The 25,436-nt window shown below is 41.1% G+C and overlaps 1 long non-coding RNA gene across 1 annotated transcript; it reads right to left on the bottom strand.

Annotated features, from left to right (window-relative positions):
• Positions 1 to 22,412, bottom strand: LOC109284136 (uncharacterized). Its single transcript, XR_009461319.1, has 6 exons — positions 22,311 to 22,412; positions 11,558 to 11,625; positions 6,806 to 6,920; positions 3,217 to 3,460; positions 1,627 to 1,857; positions 1 to 1,030 (listed from the first exon to the last, which is right to left on the bottom strand). It is a non-coding gene; the product is annotated as an uncharacterized LOC109284136 (long non-coding RNA).
• Positions 22,413 to 25,436: the final 3,024 nt, after the last annotated feature.

Below are 25,436 nucleotides of genomic sequence, written 5' to 3'. Positions count from 1 at the left end.
CTCCCCTTGAGATGTTATTTAGCTAATGCACAAATGTTACAGCTAAGCTGTTAGCCTGAAAAATAGAACAAGCAGTTGTATGCAGGTACACACTTTTTTTATTTCAGCATAATATCTACATATCACAATTTGATATGAAATAGTATCTGAAAGGGTTAGTATGCAATTTTTACTAAATAGGTGGCTTTCCATATTTAAAGACACTGCTAAAGTCAAGTACCCATTCTTGAATGCTTTTTTACATAGTGGCAAAGAACTACTGAGTGGATACACACCTACAGTCATTGCTGGATAATTTCTGGTATAATTATTGCTGGAAGGATACAGTTCTGTCATAAGCTGCCATTACTAGCAAACTCAGCTATGAGCAAAGCTGTTTTACATCCAATGAAAAGAAATGATCTGGGCCTGCAGTTAGCTTCCCTCAAGAGATTCAGACCCTGGCAAACGAACCCTTTGTCTCAACTACAAACCTCCCATACTTATTGGTGGACTTCCAAAAATTGTGCTGAACCATATAAGAAGTTCAAATTTAATTAAGCCCAGGAGCAGAGGGAGCTCCTAGCATGCTGCTAAAATCATGGCAAAATGTTTTGAACCAGATCATTGCATTATAATCTCATTCCAGTTGGAATCTTCTTTCTCTAGTAGGAGGTTTTTATATCCCAGACAGAAAAATAAGAGAGGCCCCAACACTGGAATCTGTAATAGTTTTTCTAAACACATTTCTTAGGGGCATTACAAGTGAAAGGAGATGATGACATTGATATTATTCCTGTAATATTTTCTTTGAATGCAAAGCCTAACTGAGTAATCTTCTGGATGTTGCTAGTACAGAAAGCAGCAATGGTAACATGCTAACAGGAGAGGGTAACTAAAACAGCCCAAAACGCCACATGCCTGATGATAAATACAGTTTTTAACAAAAATATGAAAAGAAACATGGACCTTAAGAAAGAAATCTTGAAGATGGATCAAAGATAGTTTCTTCACCCTCTGGCCAACCCATTCTTTTTCTGCAATTCAGTTTCTTCAGAGTGAATAAAACAAACAAATAAATAAACATAGGTGAGCAAATACGAATAAATTATTGGAAAGGAAAAGCATGCATGGGACAATGTTTTCTTGGGACAATGAATTAACAATTGAATAAAAATAAAAATATTCATGAATTTATGTCAAAGTTGTTGCATTCTTTCAACAACATCAGAAAAAAATAACGATTTTGTTTTGACATTTTAAAATTGAAATCTTGTGATATTTTTTATTTTGAAATGATATTTTGAGACTTCAATATAATCAAAGAAAGTTTAAACATCTGAAAATGAGGTTAAATGTCTCCTATTTCAAGTTAAGTAACATGTTTTGAACACCCTGAAGTCATTTTTTTTTTAACTTCCCATTTTCTCTGAAAAAAAATTAGTTTGGGGTTGTCAGCCTTGGATATTTTTATTATTATTGTTTTTAGGGATGTACAGTAAACCAAAAATGAAATAACTACTGTTATTTGCATAGTGCTCAGTGCAAAGATTGCCACTGAGTTCCATGGACACAGGATTATGTTCTTAATTCCAGGCTATCAAAGGGGCTCATGTTCTAAATCCTTACGCAAGGTTATTCTTCTACCTTGAACAGGTGTTTCAGAGTGAGTTTCTTGGTCTGAGGCACAGCAGGCAATTGTCCTCTTGGTCTCATGCCAGCAATTGGGTGGTTGATGAGGTTCCAGGGCATTTCAGATTGGCCTGTTTCTATCAGGCAAACATAATTAGAGATAATTGACTTCAAAACAATCTTAAAATGGCCACCCAGAGTCCTCATTCAAATCCTTATTCCTTGCCCCATAGAAATGTAATCCATCTAGACAAGACAAAAAACAAGGGTGACACTCTGTGGTACAACAGAAGAACTTCAGCCTCTTTATAATATTAATATCATTTTTCTGGATCCTGGAGCTGTCCTGTTGCTTGTATATAAAAGGTGAGATAAAACCGGCAAAGTTGTTTTGAGAATCCATTTTTTTAAGTTCTAAAACTTGGTTTCCACCATTAAGAATGGCACACTTTAAAATATTTTGGTTTCAAAATACCAAAAGCAATAGTCTACGAGAGTCAGTTACAAGTAGCAAATTGTATTATTTTTTTTAACAGAATCATTTTTATAACTAGAGCAGTTTAAAAAAAAAACAAACCAAAAACTAGCTTCAAACTAATTCTTGGCAACTTTGCAACTAAAAAACGCCTAACTAATTTTAAACCATTAAAAAAATCATCTGGGCAGACAAATCTTCATGCCAAGTTTTAGGTGGATGGGATCCAAAGAGGCTGAGATATTAAATGTGAAAACTCAGTTCTTACAGTCAAAATGTCAAACTATAACATCAGGACCCTGATGCTATAATTTTTAAGAGGAGTAAGTAGTATAACACTGTACATAATTATTTCACTTATGAACAAAAGGGCCCATCACTCATAAGAAGCAGAGTTTTAAGTAAGGGACATTTCTTCAGAAACACATACCAATCACAGTTGAGCAGTTAGGTCCCACTTTTTTGGCGCTGGCTGCCTAGTGCAGTACTGATACACTTTGAGCCTCTGCTGGTTATAGACTCAGCATTTATTTATTTATGTTAAATCCATTAGGGCAACAAAGACTAAATAAAAATGACTCTCCCAGCAAATGATCTCTCTTGCATGGACGTGCTCTCTCTCTCTCTCTCTCTCTTTTTGTTATGTACAGTTCAGTACCTGGCAGATTATCAAGGTTCCCAAATCAGCTCCTCTGATGTTGGTGTACTAGAAGCTTAAACAGCAGTTTTTCTGCCAATTTAAACTTTTACTTTTTAATAAAGAATTTAAACCAGAAAAGTAAAACATTCCTTGGTCTTGCTTTTTAGGAGGAAGTAAAAGTTTGAATTGGCACAGTGATCACTAAAGCTCTTCTTTCAAATCCTGCTGAACCAAAACTAGAAATTCTGTTTAAATCCTTATAGTCGCCTAAGAACATAAAACTCTGAAAGAGCAATAAACAAAACAAAAAGGCAAACAAATATATTTTACAACTTGGATTTGGGGGAAATAAGCTCCTCTACTTTTTTTTAAACAAAATCACTCATGCCCAACTGGTAAGAGAAATTCCCTCTTTGAGTTCAACCTCAAATCTCTAGCAAAATATATTGCAGTATAAAGTATATACAGAACATATTATTTCTATACCTACCCCATCACAGGAAGATTATTTCCAGCCTTTGAAAAAAACACTGCAAACTTTTGCGGCTTTCAGCAAATTTTGTGCAGAACTCCAGGAAAATTCTCTGCGTGTAATAAACCTTTTAGCTCTGCCTCAGATTATTTCTATTTGAGGATGAAAGGGAGGTGCATGCAGTTATCAAATGGCCCCCTTGTACCGTAGTACCCTTTCACTTGTTCCACTTTGTTGGGGCTTAGAAGAGATTCTTCATGAGCTGCAAACAAAAGTGCATGAATATTGTCACCATACTGTAACTCTTGCTGTTGCATAACTTTTTTTACAATGCCTGATTTCTTGCGAGTCTCTAATTTTCAGGCCTGTCATACACAGTTTGTATGCTTAATAGAATCATCATTTCTGTTGCATATAAACATTATTTGCGTTTCTACAAGAAAACTTGTTCACTTGTGGTCTACTTGTTAAAGAAGAAGAGTCAGATACAATTCTATTCCTAGCTCCACTACAAACTCATCAAGGCCCTGATTTTGCAAGATATTTCAGCACAAGTCTATCTTTCAGCATGTGAGTTGTCCCATTGAATTTGCCCAAGTTCCTCAAATGTATTCAGGTACCTAACTTCCAATGACTTCCAACACCTGGGGAATCTGTGGTTATTTATGGACTTAAATTTAAACATAGGCTTAGAAACCTTGCTGAATTGGGCCCTGAGTTAAGTTCATTAAGTTCTTTAATAGTGGGCAGATCTTCAAGGAGAGCTGAGCATCTCCAGCTCACACTGTTTTTGTGGGATTTGTGGGTGATCAGAACTTCTGAAAATAAGGCAAAATTAATCTCTCTGTTCTTCACTTTCCCCATTAGTTAACTTATGGGCATGATCATAGAATCATAGAATCATAGAAGTAGGGTCAGAAGGGACCTTGTAGATCTTCAGGTCCGACCCCCTGCCTGGGCAGGAGGAAAACTGGGCTCAAACGACCCCAGCCAGGTAGGCATCAAGCCTCTTCTTAAAGACCCCCAGGGTAGGAGCCAGCACCACTTCCCTTGGAAGTTGGTTCCAGATCCTAGCCGCCCTAACTGTGAAGTAGTTCTTACGGATGTCTAATCTAAACCTACTCTCCAACAACTTGTGGCCATTATTCCTTGTTATCCCGGGGGGCACTAGGGGAAACAAGGTGTCCCCCAAACCCTTCTTGTCCCTCCTAGTGAGTTTATAGATGGTTACCAGGTCCCCCCTCAGCGTTCTCTTGTGAAGGCTGAACAGGTTCAGGTCCAGTAGCCTGTCATTGTAGGGTCTGCCCTGCTGTCCCTGGATCATACAGGTGGCCCTCCTCTGGACCCTCTCAATGTTGTCCACATCCCTTTTGAAGTGGGGTGCCCAGAACTGGACACAGTACTCCAGCTGTGGCCTGACCAGTGTTGCATAGAGGGGGAGGATCACCTCCTTGGCCCTACTTGAGATGCACCTGTGGATGCACGATAAGGGCTGGTTTGCCCTGCCGACCGTGACCTTGCATTGTCGGCCCACGTTCATCTTGGAGTCAATAATGACTCCACAATCCCTTTCTGCCTCCGTGCTGTAAGAAGGAAGTTTCCCATCTTATAAGTGTGCTGCTGGTTACTACTGCCCAAGTGCAGCACCCTGCACTTGTCAGGATTGAAACGCATCCTGTTTTTGTTAGCCCACACCTGCAACCTATCCAGGTCTTGCTGCAATCTTTCCCTCCCTACTAGCGTGCCCACCTCACCCCAAATTTTGGTATCACCAGCAAATTTAAACAGGTTGCTTTTCACCCCGTCATCCAAATTGCTGATAAAGAAATTGAACAGTGCGGGCACAAGGACCGAGCCCTGGGGGACTCCGCTGCCCACTTCCCCCCAGGTTGAATATGACCCATCCACCACCACCCTCTGAGTACAACCCTTCAGCCAATTTGCAATCCATCTGACTGTGTAGGCATCAATGCCACAGTCGCCTAGTTTTTTAATGAGGATGGGGTGGTCGACAGTGTCAAAGGCCTTGCTGAAGTCCAGAAAGACTACATCCACGGCAACACCTGCATCCAATACTTTTGTGACCTGATTGTAAAAGGCAATCAGGTTGTTCTGACATGACCTGCCCCTAATGAAACCGTGCTGGTTGCCCTTGAGCATCATCCCCGATGCCGGCCCATCACAGATGTGCTCTTTGATGATCTTCTCAAAGAGTTTCCCCAGGATTGATGTAAGACTGACGGGCCTATAGTTGCCTGGGTCCTCCCTCCTCCCTTTTTTAAAGATGGGGACCACATTGGCTATCTTCCAATCATCTGGCACCTGGCCCGAGCACCATGAGCACTCATAAAGCCATGCCAAGGGCCCTGAAATAACCCCTGCTAGCTCCCTCAACACCCTGGGGTGGAGAGCATCTGGACCTGCTGATTTGAACACATCCAGCCCCTCCAGAAGCACTCTAACCCGGTCCTCCTCAACCTTAGGTCTGGAGGCATTCCCCTCGAGTCCATCTTGAATCATGGTGGGGGAGTCCCGGTCCCTGCACAAGAAAACAGAGGTGAAGAATTTGTTCAAGAGGTCTGCTTTCTCCTCTGGCGCAACCACCAGATTGCCCAGCGTATCTTGCAGGGGCCCCACGTTTCCCGGTGCCTTCTTCAACCTCCCTATATATTTGAAACAGGACTTTTTATTATCTTTGATCTTGGACACTAGTCCTAGGTCTATGTCCACCTTAGCTTTCCTAACAGCCCCTCTATAGGCCCGAGCAGTGGAGGTATACTCCTCTTTGGAGATAGCCCCCTCCCCCCCCCCTCCACCGGGTGTACACCGCCTTTTTGGCAACCAGGCATTCCCAGACGTCCTTGATGAGCCAGAGGGGCTTTTGGGCACTCTTGCTCCCCTTGCTTCTTGTTGAGATCGCCACCCCTGATGATACTGCATCCTCAAGTCATTAATAAAGATAAATTCATAGAAGTATGTAAAGTGCTTTGAGATCCTCAGAAAAAAGAGGACATAACATTTAAAAAATAGCATTGCATTGATTTTCCTCCTACATGATCTCTGAAGTGGGCATTTGATCATTAATACCTGCTGGAAAAGATTTAATCAAGTGTTGTGTGATCCCACGTATTCTTTTGTGAGACCCCATTGAAACACACACAGTTCATATAATATACACAAGAAATCATTGTCACTCCCAGAAATTACAGCACAACTGCCATGGCATTCACATTACTATAGACCATAATGTGTGCATCCCTCAGAGCGGAGTCCCATAGGATTTGTGATTTGTCATTAACTATCAGCTGTTCTGGTTATCAGATATTTTTAATGTAACTGGTAGGTACAGGTTGCCATTTTCTACATTGTCCACCATTTCCTTTATTAAGAGCTGTGTTAGAAACAGGGGCTACTCTGGTAGCATCCAGGAGAAGGGCAGAAAGAGATTTTGGAACTTTGGACACCATATTTTATGACATCCTAGCTCTGTTGACATCTTTGCTATTTGCTTCAGTACAGTCAGGATTGCACCCACTGTCCATAGGAAAGTTTGAGAACTCTCTTCAAATAGATGCTAGTTGGAAAGGCATAGTAAGGCATGCAGTACCTTTTCTGCATTAGTTGATAGTCCTAGCTATGGGGCAGGCACAGCCGAGGACAATCCCCCACTCTCCTATTGAAGCTAAGCCACTATGTAGATAGGGATTCAGGAGTCCTGGAACCTTCAAGAGAAAAAGTAAGAGGGAGAATGATTTTATAGCCTAATGTATCCTAATGAGGTAGGAAATGCTTTAAAAGGAAGGACTCCTGGGTTTTCGTCCCCTCCCACAGACTGCTTATTTAGTTTGCATCAAAGAGTCACTGGATAAAATATATAAATAGCACTGGGAACAGAAAACAGAAAGCAGGAGTTCCCTCTCTTCATGGGAGTTCCTGATTCATTGGTTGCATGGTCCCAATTTATTGCTCTTTTTCTGGTCCCAGAACTTTTCTGCAAAATCAAGGTATAGGATGCCTTCAGTCCAGCCTCATTCATAGCTTGGTGGTCATAGCAGAGGTCAGCATCCTTTAAGAATGGCAGGCTGTCATTTTCAATCCACCTACCATCACAGACCACCAATCCCCTCCTTAGCCTCCCTGTTCTGTACTGAGGGGCTGTTCTCGGGCCCCTCTACTGTAGCCGCTGATTACTGTTGCCACCAACTGCCATTAATTTCCACTGCCAATGGCAAAGGGTAGCCCTGAATTCAACAGTAAGTGTATGCTCAGTGGCACTAGCTTAGGGCCTCTGTGCCTCAGGGTTGCTTTGCCTCCCAAGGCACTCAGCTGGAAGGAGGGGAGTGATGAGATGGGATCCCCCAGCCCATGCCCTGGCTCCTGCCCAGTGTGAAGGGGAGGCAAGAGCTGAGCAGTACCAGGACCAGAGGATCTACATCTCCTCGCTGGCAGAGAAGGACAGGGTGTCTGGGGATTCTGTGTTGTGCTGTGCCAAGTGGGGACCTGCCAGCTGTGCATGTCTGTCCTGAGGCTCTGATTGCACCAGCACCATCACAGATGGGGCTCAGGAGTTGCTGGAGACAGGCTTTGCCTTGGTCCCTGTCAGGACCAGGAGCACGATGCTGGGCGGGCTGTGGGTGAGAAGGTAGCTTGGCATAGTGCATAAGCTCAGGCTCCCAGGGAAGGCTGCAGGCTCTGTGCTATAGAGAAGCCACTTGAAGCTCCCTTCCTCAGCCGGGTCTGTGAGAATCGCCCACTTCCACTGGCCAAGCCTGGATCAGCCTTGCACCAGATGAATGTGCAGAGCCCAGCTAGCCTGAGACCAATGAGAGTGGACATGAACCATAGGGCCACCCCATCTGTCCACTCCTCCCTGGGGAAGCATCCCCACCATGCTGCACCTCTCACACCCAAGGTAGGGAGCTCTGAGCAGCTTCTCTGTTGCATGGAGCCCATGGTCCTCCTCTCCCCAGGAAAAGGAGCTTGTGCGCTAGGCTTCATGCTCTCAGTCTCAGAAGGGACCAAGGCAAAGCCTCTCTCCAGCAACTCCCGAGCACTGCCCATGATGCTACTAGTGCAATTGTAGCCTCCAAAGAGATGTCCGGAGATGGCAGGTCCCCACATGGCACAGCACAGCACCTCCAGACGTCCTCCTTTGTTGTGCACTAACTGTGAGCCCATGCTATTGAGCAGTAGGAACGAGCTACTGTGCAGTAGCTTGCTGCTGTGGGGGGGAGGAGGAGTGGCCTTCTTCCTTGGGTCTCATTGAGCTTGAGTATTTTAATAATCCTCGCAGCAGCAGGGCACTGACTGCCATTTATCTGTGGTAAGTTAGGGTACTATGCCTTGTGGTTTTTTTACTGGATTGACTCTAGTTTTAGTATTAGGTTAGAGAAAGCTTTTAACAGGATGGTTTGAATACAGAGGATCCTGCCTCAGGATAGGGATTGAACTAGATAACCTCCAGAGGTCCTATCCCACCCTACTTTTCTGTGATTCTATTCTCTCTTTCTGTATCAGTGGTGGAATAAAACACAAGGCTGTGTCATTCAACATGAATTATGATCCAAGTGTGAAAAAACAAAACAAATATCATAGGAGTTGTTTGAAAAGTTAGCCTGCATATTTTCATCAGCCACACTGAAGTACTTTAAACTCAAGATATATGCTACAATTAAAGAATGGTTGTCTATTAGAGACTTTCTTTACTCTCTACAAAAATAAGCATATAGAATAAGAACACTCCTGTATTACAGCAAATAAATTCATAGTTGGATAATTTGCTAACTGAATTCAGTCTTAGACAGTGACTCTGAGATGCCCTCCCCACTTCCATTCTTTGGGCATGCCTAGGCTATCAAAAGACCTTGCCAGGGAGTGTTCCAGTGAAGCATGACAATCCTGCTCCATGCACACTATACCCCAAAACAGACTTATTATGGCCATCTGTAGTGTAGTTTGATTACATGCCAGCTCTCTATCTTAGGTGAGTTCCATTGAAGTGCACAGCCTCCAATAAGGCGCTGCATTTCATCCATTTTAATTTGTAGTGTGTGCAGACTGGCTGTGCCATGCTTCACTGTGCTGGTCCTTAGCACTGTAGCTTAACAGGGTGAATATACATTTGTGTTTGCCCAGTTTCCCTATATAATTGGTTGCTGAAAAAACAGCCATCAATCTTGGGAGAATGTCCTTTTCTCTGTGTCCTCCTTCATTAAACAATTATCCTTCAGCAACTTCGGTTACATTGGCTGCTTCCTCCTTAATCCATGGGAAACATGAACTCTGCCAATCTTTTTCTTGGTGCGGTTTCTATGCTAGCTCAGCTTGATTGGCTGACATGTTCAAAAGGTCAGAGTAAGCCAATGCTTTCCCCTCGCATACATGTATGGATAAGGAATGGCAGCCCAGTAACAGCTGCTCTTCCTGCACTGTGGCCCATAATGCAGGTACCCCATGCAAGAGAATGTGCCTCACTCCTCATTAATTCTCTACGCAGATGCAAAGGGCAGATTATGACTGAACCCTGAATGCAGACCCAGGACTCCAGAATTAAAACTTTTCACATATATTTACATACTACCTGAAGAGCAGATATGGCACTAAAGCTACTGCCGACTATCAAAAAGAATCCTGTATTTCACAGTTGTTATGATAACTGATACCAAATCTTTTAAATGATATGAGTGCTGTGAATGCCATCTGACCTTGAGTGAAAAGAAAACCCCACAGGAAGATGTTTAATCTCAGAGCGCATCTAGAAGTATCTGAAAATGTTTGTTCATTTAAAGTATAGATGGTTTGGAACTTCCCTAGCTTCCTTATTAAAACAAAGAACACACAAGCAGTACCCAAAAAGCTTAATGCCAAGAGCTCTTTCCTTTACAGTGGGCTGATTTGCCATCACAAGGTGGGGGGGCCAGCAGCTTTTGGGTCTGGATTCATTGTGGTTCTCCAAAAATGTACCTGTCAGCATAAAACAGCCATTTCTGACTAAAAGACCAACATCATGAAGAACACCAGCATTATGTTCTACAATTTGTGCCACACTGTACATATGAACTATCCAAAATGTTTCCACATGACCATGCTTGCTTGTGTCAATGCCATTCTGAGATGCTAAGAACCACTTACGGTAAAGAAGCTGGTTAGAGCTACTGTATACTAATAAATGTTAAGGCAAAAACAAATTATCATGATCATCTTCCTGTAGGCTCTAGACTTTGACCAGGACTACTTAAGCGGCCATGATTTATAATTTAAGGACAAAATAAACTAAAATACTTTGTATAGTGATTAATGTTTGGAATGGTGCCTCTTCAGACGCTTTAGCTTGCCACAGCACTCACTCAATGACCAAATTATGTCTAGTACAGAGAAGAAGGAGCGTGTTTTGAAGATTTAAAAGCTTGGCCTATTTCTAGGAAAAGCATGAATATCAGTGAGAGCCCTGAGAAAACTACGGCTAGGCTATTTTGTGGTGAAAATGAAGTCTCAAAGCATGATTAGCCACATTGGCTCCAGATACTATGGTAATAAGGGCAGCGTAAAAACCTTCGTAGTTCAGAACAGTACCCAGAAGAAGAAAGAATAATAGATCTCCTCCCTTCAGGCCCTACCCATGACCAGATGACCCCTTGGTCACATTTTAAAATCTACAAAAGTGTTTCATTGGGAATACCTACTAATAAATAATGTTCAGGTCACTGGTTGCCAGATAATAAAAGCTAAAAGGGCAAATTCAAACCCAGTTTCCCCAGCTGCCACAGTCTGACAGTAGAAGCCAGGTTTCCACAGGCAATACATATAGAGGCTTTCTATGTCCCAGGGTTCATGAGTATATTATTCTGAGATTCTGAGAATCTTTCACTGTTCTCCACTAAAATGGGAGCATATTGGGGCTCTGGAGAACCGCATGAGCTTCTCACCCTATTAGTTACCTATCACAAAGCCTACTAGATAATCTTTTCATTAATTCTTTGACTGTAATAGTTATACAGTCTTATGCTTCTCAGACAGAAAGGAAGAACCCTGATTTGCACACTGGTGTGCAGTGGAGGGGGTGGGCAAGGGGACACAGAAAATGGTAGTTTTTTAGTGAGATATGAAAAACAAATATATAATTACACATAATAGTACAGTAGTAACAATAATGCTGCTATAGAAAGCAATATACAGTTGTACAGTCATTTTTTTTTCTTATATATAATGAAGACAACAGAGGAAAACTGTGATAGAAATCCACATATCAAAAGATCCTAACACTAGGCATGACTCATATTCCACCCTCAAAGTTTTCATAATATCAATGTAAACTTTTGGGTCAAAATATCAAGCTCATTTTTTAATAAAGGAAGCTTACCAGTAAATCCATGAGAGCTGTAGCTGTTTAGCGTCTTTAAAAATGTGGCCACTTTTAGGATCTTGATTCTGTGAACAAGTAAGCATATAAGAAACCTTAAAATAGATTTAAACACCTTCCTTTAGGCACCAAATTGTGAAAATGCTAACCTACTTGGTTAGATAAGTTAGCTTAATTGTGACAGTTCCACTGTTCAGCAATAGCTGTTCCACCTTAGTATCATACATGTAAGTGTAAGTCCAACATGTTTTCGTTCTACAATAGAAACGCTCGAACAGACTGAATTTTACAAAATATCAAAGTGCAGATGAGCAGGGGGACATTTTCTTCCTGGTATTCATAAAAAGTACTTTTCTCTTAATAACCAGTTATAAAAAGCACATTAGAGGGAAACTGTGACCAAGGATATATGCACATTCAAACATCCCAGTGACTTCACAACCCACTGGAGCTTTCCTCTTGTGCTTACCATGATGTCACAAGAATCCCTGGATACATGACCTTAACAGTATATATAGCTCACAGCTATCTCTACAGCTCTCTCCATTATTCTTTATCCCCAACTCTAAAACTAACTTTAGCTAACTCAAAAATGAAATATTTTGATTTATGACAAAAAGGTTACTTATGGAAGTTGGATACTAAATTGTTCAGTGGAATCTTTATCCTTTGATTATGTAGTTGGCTGAACAAAAGCATTTTGATTCATTCTGTTCCAATTTAATTCCCGTTTGCAACTGACCCAACAGCTGACCCATTTTTATGCTTAGTATCCCCAGGAAAACAAAAAATACAGTGATACTTGTTAATCATGACATTTCATATTTCATGTTCCAAGCTTTTGGTTTCACAAAAAAGTCAGAACAAAAGTTATGCAAATATATGAAAGCTTGCCATATTCTCTTAGTAAAAGCCAGCGTTAAAATTGTTTCACTTCCACTGCAAGTAAATCTGGTCATTTTTACATTACAATAAAGGGAAAATGAACTATACTTTGGACTTTATAAATAGCTTTTTATTACAGCTTGATGTAATGGGGGCTGTAAAATGATGTCTTCCTTTTTTTCCTTTTGCACATATTTTGATTTCTTTTATTCTGGGCTTGGATTACCTTATTTTATATTTTGCTGAAATGGATGCTCTTCTATTTACTTCTTGTTGTGAAAACACTAAGATAATGGGTATCTGATTTATTTTCACACTATCCTATACAATTTCCATATATTTTATTTTGACATTCAATTAGAAAAAATAGAAATAAGCCTTTTCAAAATGCCCAGACAAAAACAACACACAAACAAAACTTTTAATTCCCAAACTGATCAGAATACATTGTAATTACTGACCTTTATTTCTGCAATGGACTGAACCAAAAACCCAGATCTAAATACACTGGTGACTGAAAATCCACCTCTGAATTTGGGACACAGATCCATCTTTAGCATGTATAAACTTTGAGTGTGCATGAATGCATGAGAGGAAGAGAAAGAGTTCCCAGGTTGGCATCCATTTAGTGCCAAAGGAACTCATTTTATATCATAGCAATCAAAACTGTTTTGAACATGATATAAATTGTAGTAAATGTTAACAATATCCATAACTGGCTTACAATGTACGATGTTAAATTTATCCATATGCAGATGTAAGATCTGTTAATACTGTCCATAACCATGGCATACAATGGTTTGTTTTTCTCATTTCAAATGCTATAATCTTTGATACTCAGTGTGGAATCATTCACTCTGATGCCTATAGTGAAACAGATAAAAAAGGGCAGAACCAGATATCAGAACCAGTATGTGTGCATACGTATTTATGTTCATTACACGGTAGGGCAGAGCAAGTGTTTCTTTGCCTCCTTGATTTGCAGGTTCAGTGGATTTTCCTGTTTGTTTGAGTATATACTCAGTGGTGACCCAGTCGGTTCCCAAATGATAAACTGGAGAGAGATATGCTTCTGTCTTGGACGCCATAAAAAAGCTCTTGTGTGTCCCCTGGCCTATATGCTATTTACAGATTGATAAAGGATTACTTTCATTGGATTTTTCCTGTAAGGAAAAAAAAGCTGTTGTGCCAACCCTGAAATGCCAGAAACTGGTCCACTTTTATACAGACAATCATAGGGGTTAGGGTCACAAGACAACGGGCAAAAGGGAGGGAACAGGTAAAAGGTAAAAACACAACAAAACTGGTCACAGGCAACTGGTGGGGGAGATGGGAGGGGCAGGTGCCCCCCCTGAAATTGGCCCCCAACTCAGCATTGCTCAGGATGGGACAGTTTTTTTGCCCCCTGGGCCGGCAGTGTGTTGTGGTGGGGCACTAAGCCACAGCACAGAAATATAGGAGTGAATATGGGGCTTTTCACCTACCCCAGGCCTGCCCACAAATTGTGACCCCCCCTACCCCCCCAGACTCAGGAGGCACCAGTCACCCCTGATTGTGATAACATACATTCAGCATCTTCATTTCTCTAGAGGTGTCCCAAAAGAAGCCTTTAAGTTCCTAGAGTGCTCAAACAGCAGCCTGCAGCTGCTCCTAAGTCTGAGTTCAGTTCCTTCAGTCCGCAGTCCTGGCTGACCGAGGCAGCAGGATCTTCAGCACCGCTGCGCACTCCTCTGTGTAGGGCTGACCAGGTCCCATGTGCACACTGCTCTCTCTTCCCCTTACTCTAGCCTCAAGCTTCCTTTTCCTTTTTCCCTTGCCCTCCACCTGCCCTTGTTCTTCCTACTGTTACACACATTACATCAACAGATTCACAGAAGTTTAGGACTGGAAGGGACCTCATGAGATCATTGGGTCCAGCGCCCCTGCTCTTGGCAGGAAAGACTGCTGGGGTCAAATAACCCCAGCAAGGTGTGCGTCCAGCCTCCTTTTGAATATCTCCATGGTAGATGTCTGCACCACCCTTCTGGGAGTCTGTTCTAGAGTCTGGTCACATGAACCATGAATAAGTTTCTCCTTATATCCAGTCTGAAACCTTCTTCTAGGAGTTTATGACCATTGCTCTTGGTTTTACTGTGGCATGCTGTGGTGAATAGTTGTTCACCTAGCCCCTGATGCTCTCCCGTGATATATTTGTAAGCTGCCACCAAATCCCCCCAAAGTCTTCTCTTTTCTAGGCTGTGTAATTCATATTACACTGTTTTATTTTCACATGTCCCATGCCTTAGTAGCTTCATAGTCCATTGCTAGAGGTAGTTGATTGCAGCTGATCAGTCAACAAGATTGTGATCACTTTTGTTAAAAAAAGGACCGACCCAGTGCCATTCTCACTGCACATTACAGGGCTCTGGTGCACATCTCTTTGGAATGCTTATATTTTACTTGCTCTTTGCATATTTTGACTTGTTGTGGATGCAGGAATTTTTTAACATGAATTGTAAAGTGAGTAAGCAGAAGTTCAGTACACTGCTATCCTTTTCCACATTTCAACTCTTTTCTCTCTGTGTTTGCCAGTTTCAGTCTTTTTTTGTGCAGATTGTCACTGGATTCTGCCTAACCTTTCTTGTTCCTGTTAGGGCCCAGTATAGCAAGCAGTACTGAATCAAGCAGCAGTTTGGTGCAAAACTACTCAATCATTAGAAGGGACATGTGGCAGTGTAGATATTTTAGCTTTTACATTTTTTATCACACCAGGGCTATTTTTTTCTTTCTTTTTCACTCTTATTATTAGCCTTTTTATAGAAAATTGGCTTACCAAGAATTTATGAATTAGTAAGTCTATTATAATGATGAATGGTAATTACCATTTAAATCCTGAGTCATTCATCAGCTTGTTCACCATACGTCAGGTGACACAAGAGTGCCTGAATACTTGTCTGGTAAGTATTTCTCAAAAGATTGTTATATTTGTCTGAACTTTAGACCCATATGCCAAATACTGGCTAATAAAAATAATGATTAAAAAAACCAGTTTGGCAGGTTATTTAAGGGGGGGGGGGGGAGGGAGCAACAGTGAGATAAGAGACATCAGTACTAGTAACACAAATATATATATTGTTTTTAATTTAAGGAAGATAAACAAGGCGTTTGTGATATTTTGGAGACAAATAGAAAACCATGTGATATGTGTATGCAAAAGTATTTGTTGGAGGGTTGTTTTCTAAAACAATAGTTAGTGAGCTACTGAGTTTTTCAGCACAGTACACAAGAGCAAATCCTACCCATATTGATACCACCCACAGGTTATTGCTGTCATTAGGGCTAGGTACAGACATTCAAAAAGCCCAAGAAGAAATTGATCTAAGTTATGTGGTATTCAGTAAGTGGAGTAGTTTACAATAATAGCGAATAGTACACACATTCGCCTGTGGGGAGGATGGGGAGAGGGGCAGGGCACAAATCTTAGACCAACTTCTGGCATTTTTAAACCAGTCTATGTGTGCCAAACTTCTGTTCTGTTATGAGTATAGATTAGTTTCTTATCACATATACTGGTAAAAGTGTAATGTCTATACCTGGCCTAAATGTTCATTTCTGAACATTAAACAAGTTGCTGGGTGCTATCAAGATCCTAATAAACAGGCACCCACATCACAAATCCTGTGTTTTGTTTGACCCTACCTAACTAGCATCCTTGCTGGCAGTCTTAGAAAAGGAACAAAAACTTAAATGGACATAGTGACCAAACTACCACAAACTAGTAGATATTGGCTCTCAGTAACAAGACTTAGATGTGCTAGTGGGACAGCATAGAGATGATTTCACTGTAGCTTCCAGTGTCATACATTTTCTCTGGGTGAATGGAGAATTTCTGTCTGCAGAGTTCTTAGTCAATCATCTTTCACAAGCACAAAATAATGAAAAAAGGGAATCCATTTGGGTTCTTCCTAGAAAAAGCTTCCTTTCCAGTTTGAGTAAAATTATATTAACAGGAATGGGTGCACATTATGCGTCAAGTGATAAAGATTCCAAGGGAAAAGTTAACATTAATGATTATAACTTTGACTATTTCTTTTCGTTTTGACATACCATATCTATCATAGGTTTAACAGTTCATAAACTGAAGCTAACTTTCTGAATGATAATTTAATTCTTGAAATGTAACTATAGGCTAGGAAGAAAATACTGAGATATTAATCCTGGCAGCAGATAGCAATGCTAGAACCAGAAGCTTAATGGTGCTGAGCTGAATGGAACATAACAAGTCAGCTATCCTAACAAAATACAGTCTTTGTTTCTCAGTGGGTTAGGAATGCTCTCCCAGCATAAGCATCTGAACATGGGAGAACATAAAGTAACAGTTAAACTGAGTAATGTTGCATAACTAAGCTGCAGGGGTTTTGTTCAGCTTTCTAGCAGAGTATAAAATCTGTGATTATTGTTTTAATCAAAGGTCTGATAGTCTATCAATACCCTATTTTCCTCATCTAGTTGCAGTTGTAGTGAGGTTTTTTATTATTACATCTACCTCTTCAAAATATGTATTGCTGTTTTATAGTCATAGATGTGTAAAAAAAAAAGATTGGACATTCAGACATTTCTACTGGGCCCTCTGTCTCTGTATAGTGGACCAGGCCAACCCCTGGGTCTAATACATAAAAACCACTGAAAAGTTCAGAGCCAAATTTTGAAGAACATTTTTCCAATACAAATTTCTTCCTGGTCTGTCCTTCATGACATATGGCTCTACATCATTCTTTGAGTCTGTTTCTAAAAAGTATAAAACAACACAATATAAATCTATTTTCTGTAGATTTTAAGTTGCCTATAGAAAAATAAGTTCAGAAATGGCTTTAGATTACAGCAAGGACAACAGACTATGACTCTCCCAAAATGAATTACAAATCTGATAAATGTAACAAACACTTCTATACCAAATCTAGGAAAAAATAATGTGGCAATCAGGTGAATTCATTTCCCAGAAAACTAAAAGAAAAAGTCCTGAATGGTGGTATCACTTCTTGGCCTCTTGAGGGCTAAGATCAAGTGTATTCTTATATATAGGGACACAGAGCTAAAGATTCCCACTGATGCTTCCCATTGGAGGCCCCAGTCTTCCAAAGGCCGCCTCTGTATGTCAGCATGTGAAGTTGATTTTTCCCAGCTGACGCTGGGCTAAAGTTTCTTGGAAGCATTTGGGGTGGAGATGTGCCAGACAACCTTAAAAAATAAATCAGTTACAAGTGAACCAGGGCAACCCCCAGGGCCCAGAGGTAGGGCGGGTGTTTTGCTACATGCATTACTAATTAACTGTGAAAAGTTCTGAGCGGTCCCAACATTTTTTTGTGAGTACCAGCTACCATTTATAAAAAAGGTCATAAAAAGAAGGTAAAAACACAGCTCCAATAACTGAAATTAAACATACCAGAGTTTTGGAAAACATCATTTTGGGGATTTTTAATTTTATTTTTAACCTAATGTGATGCTTTGTGTCAGATGCAGTGCTCCTTATCATAACTCATCTGGCATAACCAAGAGTGATGCAACATTTTTATAATGCTTATTTCTTTTTCTTTTCCCCCCAGTAATTTTTTCCAGACAAAAATTACTTCAATCTGCAGGGGGGGAAAAGCCTTTGGACTCGGTCCTAACTAGCCAAACCTTATGCAATTAGGAGTCTTGGATCACTAGGAAAAATAGGTATTCTTTGCTCTACCTAAGGGTTCATGTTACAGTAGGCAGTGAATATTCCAGACCGAGCACATTCTTAATTCAAGGGTCTCAAGAGAAAGTTGGAATTGTGCTAGAGGAGCTTGCTTTTAGCTTACAGAAGAAAAAAATCATAGTTTTCATATGTTTTTAAAGCAGATTAAGAGACTGGAAAGTCTTAAATAAGTCTGGTCAATAGTACATACGTTAATTGTAAAGTCTCCTTAATACCTAAATGTGGAATGATCTGGAGTTCAGAGCTTCCACTGCAGGATCATTACATTTCATGGGGCTTTCCTACCCTGTCCCATAGTTTTGCAAGCAAACGCTCTCATCTTTAATAGAATTTTGCTGTAAGAGGGTTTTTTTTCTTTCGATTTAGTAACTGAAAGACACATACCAATATATCACAAAGGAAGATTTCTTTATACTGCAAATATCCAGTTATTCTAGAAGGACTGATCACTTGTTCAAAGAGAATACTGCTCAGTGGAAAAGAGTAGGAAAAAAATCCAGTTTCTTTCTATAAATGACTTCACTGGAGTGGCATATATGCAATAGCATGGAGGAGGGGAGCACAAAAGGACTCATTTTTATGTATGATTGTAGATTACATGTATGATTAATAATTACCACATAGAGGAAAAAATTGGGATTGAAGTCAGGCTGAGCCAGTGAATTATTCTCTGACGTTTACAGCTCATTGTCTCTCTTGTGCCTCTGTCCACTCATCTGGTAAACTGGATAAAAAGCAGGACCAGATAGAAAACATTTCTAATCCAAAATGATAGAAAATAATGTAGTAATATACAGAGCCTGTATTTGTGGTCTTTGGAATTAAGGAGACAGTGGCCTAACTCCGTTCTCCTTTCCACTTGAACTGCATAGGACCAGAAGATAATGGGAGCAAAGGTAGTTTTAGGCCACTTGTATGCTCGTCAACATAGAGCCAGCTGAAGACACAGTAACTTCTCTAACTTAAAGCTATGCAAGTATCTTATGATCACGGGGGGAGGAGGGGATGGTATTAAACTTCCTTGCTTCCATTGCAATATCCCTTTTGCCAGGGATTATTAGGCAGCAGTACAAAGCAGATTTAGTAGAATGCAGGATTAGGACCTATAACACCATACTGTTGTCTATCACATATTTATCTTCAAGCATTCAGGAACATCCCAGAAAGTTAGTGCACATCCACACACACACACACACACACACACACATTGTTTACACACATATAAAATGTGTTTGTATATGTATATGTATATTACATGCACACGTACAGTGTATTTGCTTGGCATTTTTAATAAAATACAAAACAACAACAACAATACTACTACTATTGCTACAACTAACAATAAAACAAACATAAAAGCCAGTCTTCAGTGAAAAGCAGATGCTGGCCCTAAACTTAGCTTTCCTGAGTAAGACAATGAGAAAATAGAGGGTGAAAGCAGAAATTAAATTAGATTAAGATTTATCCTGAAGATGTATAATAAAGTCAAGCCCAACGAAGAAGATTAGTTTTGTGAAATTTCTTAATGGTAAATTAAAGAAGAAACAGATTTGACTGGCTTTTAAAATATTCTTCTCTTTTTTGTGTCCCTTTGCTTTGTCAGAGACCATTACAATATTTTCTAAGTAATGAACAAAGTCATATAAGTTTATTTTGTAAGTACCAGATGCAAAAGATCACATTAGAAATAGATGACTGATATATTTTAAGGATCCATTAAGTTACCTGTTACATAGTGCATGTAGTGGTGTATATGAGCCATGAAGTTAAGATTTGTGGGAGAAATAAAAACTAGAAGAATACAAAGGTTGATTTGTTCATTGAATTTTCAGTACTATTTAAAAGAAAATAGACATAATAGTAACCTGATGGTTGGTTGCGAGGAGGGTATGATTTTCCTTAAGATATATTAGCGGAAATAAGATGAATTAATTGAAATCAATGGATTTACACCATTGTTACTGGGATCAGAATGAAACTCTGACAGCCTATCATTTCATTTAAAATGGAGTAGCAGTTATTATGGTATATGAAAACAGTAGCATGTGAGTCTGCCAGGAATATGAAGGGGAAAACATCCTGGAAATTAATATTATCTATGATGACCTGACCCGCTGTTATATTATCTACCGAAAGTATCTTTAACCGTAGGATTTAAATTGAAGAACTGACATGGACAGTTTCTAGACCTTGACTTTTCCTGGTAAGGAGATCCCTTATGTGGAGGGGACTATTACTAAGATTCTGTAGTTATCCTCTGCACTGAATGAAAAAAATATTCATGCCTTTAGGGGCTGTGGGTCCTTGCTGTGATTTACATAACTTACTGTGAGCTGGCATGGCAGACGCCAATTATAGAGAACTTTGGAACTACTCTACCTGTAGCTCCCAGTGGAAGCCATGTTTCTGTTGTATTAAATCTGTACAGAAATGACAATGGGGGGAAAGGAAAAAAAATAAATGGTGCTCTGAACGTTATAAGTAAACCTTTGGGAACAACAATATATGTACTGTGGTGCAAGTGATAATGCAATTTTGCTTAGCATTGCAAAGAACATCCAAACCAAAGCAAAGTCATAAAAATGGAAATCCAAAATAGGGAGTACAGCTGTAACGTAGATCTGCCTTCTACAGACACTGTGGTTTAGTCAGCCAGCAATCTAGAAAGCTGAAATGTTTCTTTTATGTCTTTTTTTTACTTTCTTTTTTTGGGGGGCTTGATAAGGAAAATAGGTCTAGGTAAAAAGAATAATAATTTATGGTGGTGTCATACATACAGGGCAAGGCAAGGAATTAAGTATATCAATCTGAATGGAATGTTTGCTGGACAGTTATTCAAAGGCATTAGGAATTAGCAATGTTATTATTCAGCACACAAATTATTTTAATAATATTCCAAAAATCTAATTGCCAAATTTAGGGTTAGTTTCAATATCAAAACCTGACCAGCAGAAATAGCAGCATATTGCTTCCCTGCTCCAGAAGCAAAGATTCTCTTCTCCTCTCCCCCTTGCTCCCACAGGGAATAACTGCTGCTTTACCAGTTGGAGACAGGGTAGAAGCTGGCTTGTATTTTTGTGCTAAACAAAAGCATATAAATATCTTTTTTAAAAGCTTGCAGTTTGGTACTGAAAGGATGTAAGGAAAGAGAGACAAAAAGCACCAAGTTCTCTCTGGGTGTGTACAAATGTTCTCTGCACCCGATCTATGATCACACAGCTTACTTTAAGCCATGTGACTGTAGATCAGGAGTGGCACATACAGGTGTTCAGAGGTGCCAGGACCATCGTGGGAACCAGGTGTAAATAACTCAGGGTGGGAGGACAGGCGGGAGGGATCAGGGGGAAGGGCTAGTGGGACTGCAGAAAGGTTTGCAGGACTAGGAGTGGGGCAAGGGGAAAGTGGGGATGGTCCAAGGGATTGGAGGGTTGGGAGGCTGAAAATAAGCTGCTGAGGGTCAAGGAGTAGGACTGTAGTGAGTGGCTGTTATAAGTGGCTGGACTTTCCCAGTACCCAGAATACATGCAGGTGTTGGATTGGGTTAAGCCATTCCTGTTCTAAATTAGTTCACTTACTCAGGTGAACTAATTTATATTGGTTCCTCCATTTTTGGCCCGATATAAAATACCCGCATGTTTGCACAGATGGGCATTTAGATTGACCGAACCCTAGTTAAGTCAATCTAAATGTAATGTCTGTGTGTAGCCTCTGCCTCAGGTGGTGACAGCTACAATGCTATTTAGAGGAAACTAGCATGGGACAGACAGGAACACAAATCGCACAATATGCTGGTTCTTAGGCCCTTGCTAAGTCTTTACCCCTCTGCAGCCACTGTTGCAAAAAAATATGCTGCTTCCCTTGCATTACAACTAGTTAATTTCTGCTATTAAAGTTGTTTGCTCCTTTGCCCAGCCTTTATGCTGAATGTAGCACATGTCCATTTGATTTCAGTGTATTTCAAGGGTTTTCAGTATTGTCAAGGGTGCTGTTTCTCCCCTCTCTCTGCAATGAGGTTTCTAACTCTGACACACAGCAAATTCATCTCTACCTCCCTGTATGCTTTATAACATTTGGAGGAGTTATTTAATCCTTTGGTCTTTCACAATAATAAGAAAACACCCAAAACAAAGAAGTTATATGACTTACCTAAGATCATAGTGTGAAACCTTGTCAGTGTCAGAAAAATGCTTCATGCAACATAAAGACACGTTATTCCTTGTTAGACTGTTCTGTCTCATATATGTTGCTCCCCAGGCCTGATGCAAAGTCCTGTGGAGACACCAAAATGTGTACTGTTAAATTCCAGCAAGTGCAGACACCTAGATCAGTCCTGTGGAGCTATGTTTATACTACACGGACGTGATTGTAGGTTGTTACTATTGTTTCAGGGAGAAGTGAGTATAGCTGCTTGTGTGTACCAGCAGGCATTAGCATCAGGACTTTTCTGGATAGCAAGAATGATGATGACAAGTATGGGTTCTCCATTCTTATGTACTGCTTTGACTATGGTAGTCTGCTGTACATAGCAAAAGAGAAGGTGATTTTCAACTGTTCATCTCTTACCATTGCACTCAGTATTTGTTTCAAACTTTCCAGTTTGTTTTAACATGATCAACAGGAATCTGAGTTATCCTTGTTAAAAAATAGCAAATTCTCTGATAAAAGTCCCCAAATAGCAATTAAAATGAAAGGCCACTATATATATAGGTCTCAGTCAAACACAATATTTTGTTGTTATATTTACAATTTTAAAGCAATTTGGAAATCTATCAATCACTGTTCTAATATTATAAAAGCCTAAGTCTGTCTTTCTTTCTGTCTGTCCGTAATGCTTTATTCACGCTCTGACTGGCTGATGGAAACAGCCAATCAGAGTGCTCCAAGTGTGGGGGAGCACCGCCATGATTTCAAAGCTGCTCTGAGCACCGGACAGAGGGTGGGAGAGCCGAGGTGCTGCTTGCAGAGACTGGGATGGGGGAGCTGCTTGCAGGGACCAGGGTGGGAGAGCCAAGGCCAGCAGCTCTGGCCTCGGCTCCCCCATCCTGGTCCTTGCAAGAGGCAGAACAGTGGCAGCATGGGGTGCTAGGTGGCAGTACTCCATCCCAGCCCCTGCCCTCCCTGGCCTCCCCATCATTCTCAATGGGCAATTGGCTAGTAATAAAATAAATTCTAAATACCTATAAATTTTTGTATTTGATTTTGGAGTTTTTATCATGGAAAATCAGAGCTCCCCCTGCCCCCTTACCTCACCAGGATGCAGGTCCAGGTCCCTCAATCCCCACTCACAGCCTCCTGGCCCTGCCAGTGCTCCTTTCTCCCCCCATTTCCCCCTGGCCCTGCTGGTAACCCTCATTACCGCCCCCACCATAGTCCCTCCAGCCCTGCTGCTGCCCCTCATCCCCCATGCACAGCCCCTTGCATCCCCCCAGGCTTGCTGAAGGGGGCTCTCAGCTGCCAGGGCTAAGGGGCCAGGGACCAAGGTTCACAGCTTGCTGCCTGCCTGCTGCAGGCTTGGGTAGGGGTGGGACTGGCTCCCTGGCACTGTGCACACTCCTGGAGGTGCAGGGAGACCCATGCCCCTAGATCTGTGCACAGGGTGGGGGAAAACATGGGCTGCCCACTGCAGGCATGGGCTTCCCACCCTGCTGCCCTCCCCTGGGGCCCCAAGAGCTCAGTGGATGCAAGCCAGCGCTGCAGGGAAAACCAGCATTACACGGGGAAGCTTTTTGCTGCTGTGAATGCTGTGCTGCCCTAGTCCCAGGGGAGAACAGCAGGGTGGGGAGCCTGAGCCTTCAGCTGGCAGCATGCCCCATCCCTACCCTACGCACAGATCTGGGAGACATGGGTCCCCCCTGCCCCCTCCGGGACTGGACGCAACACCAGGGAGCTGGACCTATTCCTCTGCCCACCAGACAAGCCGTTTGTGGTCCATCCCACTCCCTGCCAGGGCCCTGCGGCCATGCATTGTGGCCCTGGGCCCCAAGACCCACACACTGCCTGGCTGGCAGCAGCCCGAGTCCCAGCCCCAGCCCTACCAACTCCCTCCCTCCCTCCCTTTCTATGAGAGCCTCAATTCACTGCCCCCCACCCCGCTACTTTCTTGCTGGAGCTGCTCATCAGGCTGCCTGGTGGCTATGTGCATATACAAGCACATGGTATCCTCTGCCTGACCGCCCTCCTGCTGCTCCCCGCCAGCCCCTTGCAGGCTGGAACTCTGCCAGCCTTCAGAGAGCTCATTGCAAAAATTGCAAAACCTGTGGATTTCTCTGTTAAAATGAGAAATCCATGTTTTCTTTGGGTAAAGGGGGAAATCCATGTTTTTCTCTGTCTTTCCATGGGAAACAGAAAACCCAAATCCCTGGTGATCAAAAATAGGGAGGAACAGTTGATATACAATATAATTTTCTACTTTCTCCATGCCTGCAAAAATTTGAAATGTAAACTTGGGAAGTTATAGCCAAGAATTTGCAATTCACCCTCCATTTGTGTTTTCAGAGTTTAGGTAGTAAGAGATTAAAGGAGGTAAGAGAAGTATCCATTTTACAAACTATTGCCTCCTCTGAAAGCACTGGAAATGGGAAGAAAAATTCAGTGGAAGCCCTACTCCATGGATCATATTTTCTGAGTTGTGTGGCAGAATAAGCCAATGAGAGCATAATCATTCAATTAACTAAGTATCTACAGGGAGGGGGTTTTGGAAAACGTGCAAATGGCCTAACATATGCCCTAGTCAACAGGGCTGGGGCCAACATTCCAAAATGCTTTTAGTAAGTCAAGGCACACATTTTGTCTATTAACTTTCTTAATAAAATTCAGTATGGCTATAATTATAGATTTAATTTTAACAAAAGATACATGCATTGTATTCACTGAGTTGCAGGTGCTGCCCTATAAATATCATTTACTATTTTAAATGAACAGGGGGAATTTTTAACTATTAAACATTTTAATTGCTATTTAAAAAAATAAACACCCTTTTATAACAACTGGCACATTTTCACAAATCTCCATTTTTTCTGTTTCTCTCAAGCTGATATGAAAGTTACTGTCTTGAACGTCATCTAGTGTTTATGAATTAGTCGAGGTGATCTTTGCAGACTACCAAAGTCTAGCAAAGGCAAAAGAAAATAATTTTATAGAGTGTTTTTGCATATATTATTAAGATTCATGTCTTGATTTTTTCCCTTATAAATAGTGTCCCAAAGATCGGTGATATCTACTGTGTTAAGTGCTGGGTTCAAGAGATTAAGGGCAATGACTGGCATCTAGTTC

This window comes from Alligator mississippiensis, chromosome 4, assembly GCF_030867095.1.
Source record: "Alligator mississippiensis isolate rAllMis1 chromosome 4, rAllMis1, whole genome shotgun sequence".
In the NCBI taxonomy this organism is placed as follows: Eukaryota; Metazoa; Chordata; order Crocodylia; family Alligatoridae; genus Alligator; species Alligator mississippiensis.
Note: the sequence above shows the minus strand (reverse complement) of the source record. Positions and strands in the feature narration are given on the sequence as shown.